The sequence below is a fragment of the Arachis hypogaea genome, chromosome 18 (genome assembly GCF_003086295.3).
Source record: "Arachis hypogaea cultivar Tifrunner chromosome 18, arahy.Tifrunner.gnm2.J5K5, whole genome shotgun sequence".
NCBI classification, from domain to species: domain Eukaryota; kingdom Viridiplantae; phylum Streptophyta; class Magnoliopsida; order Fabales; family Fabaceae; genus Arachis; species Arachis hypogaea.
This window is the reverse complement of record NC_092053.1, coordinates 91123934-91125477: the sequence shown is the minus strand read 5'-3', so window position 1 is coordinate 91125477 and position 1544 is coordinate 91123934. Positions and strand designations below refer to the sequence as shown.

Here is a 1544-nt window from a genome sequence, read left to right as displayed (position 1 = left end):
AACCTGAAAGGACTCTGAAGAGGAAGCTAAGGAAAGCTAAAGCACAACTCTCTGGAGAAAATCTGACAGAAATTTTCGAAAAAGAAGGAGACATGGCCGAAAATAATAACAATGCAAGGAAGATGCTTGGTGACTTCACTGCACCAAATTCCAATTTACATAGAAGAAGCATCTCAATCCCTGCCATTGGAGCACACAACTTTGAGCTGAAACCTCAATTAGTTTCTCTAATGCAACAGAACTGAAAGTTTCATGGACTTCCATCAGAAGATCCTTTTCAGTTCTTAACTGAATTCTTGCAGATCTGTGACACTGTTAAGACCAATGGGGTTGATCCCGAGGTCTATAGGCTTATGCTTTTCCCGTTTGCTGTAAGAGACAGAGCTAGAATATGGTTGGACTCTCAACCTAAAGATAGCCTGAACTCTTGGGATAAGCTGGTCACGGCTTTCTTAGCCAAGTTCTTTCCTCCTCAAAAGCTTAGTAAGCTTAGAGTGGATGTTCAAACCTTCAAATAGAAAGAAGGTGAATCCCTCTATGAAGCTTGGGAGAGATACAAGGAACTGACCAAAAAGTGTCCTTCTGACATGCTTTCAGAATGGACCATCCTGGATATATTCTATGATGGTCTGTCTGAATTATCTAAGATGTCATTGGACCATTCTGCAGGTGGATCCATTCACCTAAAGAAAATGCCTGCAGAAGCTCAAGAACTCATTGACATGGTTGCAAATAACCAGTTCATGTACACTTCTGAAAGGAATCCTGTGAATAATGGGACGCCTCAAAGGAAGAGAGTTCTTGAAGTTGATACTCTGAATGCCATATTGGCTCAGAATAAAATATTGACTCAGCAAGTCAATATGATCTCTCAGAGTCTGAATGGATTGAAGGAATCATCCAACAGTACTAAAGAGGCCTCTTCTGAAGAAGAAGCTTATGATCCTGAGAACCCTGCAATAGCAGAGGTAAATTACATGGGTGAACCCTATGGAAACACCTATAATCCCTCATGGAGAAATCATCCAAATTTCTCATGGAAGGATCAACAAAAGCCTCAACAAGGCTTTAATAATGGTGGAAGAAACAGGTTTAGCAGTAGCAAACCTTTTCCATTATCCACTCAGCAAGAGACAGAGAATTCTGAGCAGAACCCATCTAGCTTAGCGAATATAGTCTCTGATCTATCTAAGGCCACTCTAAATTTCATGAATGAAACAAGGTCCTCCATTAGAAATTTGGAGGCACAAGTGGGTCATCTGAGTAAAAGAATCACTGAAATTCCTCCTAGTACTCTCCCAAGCAATACAGAAGAAAATCCAAAGAGAGAGTGCAAGGCCATAGATTTGACCATCATGGCCGAACCAACAAGGGAGGAGGAGGATGTGAGTCCTAGTGAGGAAGACCTCCTGGAACATTCAGTGACCAACAAGGAGTTTCCCTTTGAGGAACCAAAGGAATCTGAGGCTCATATAGAGACCATAGAGATTCCATTGAACCTCCTTCTGCCCTTTATGAGCTCTGATGAGTATTCTTCTTCTGAA

The 1544-nt window shown here is 41.5% G+C and overlaps 1 non-coding gene across 1 annotated transcript; it reads right to left on the bottom strand.

Moving 5' to 3' along the window:
- Nucleotides 1-485: 485 nt before the first annotated feature.
- On the bottom strand, nucleotides 486-593 carry LOC112774778 (small nucleolar RNA R71). The gene has a single exon (XR_003189239.1). It is a non-coding gene; the product is annotated as a small nucleolar RNA R71 (small nucleolar RNA).
- Between the last annotated feature and the right edge of the window lie 951 nt (nucleotides 594-1544).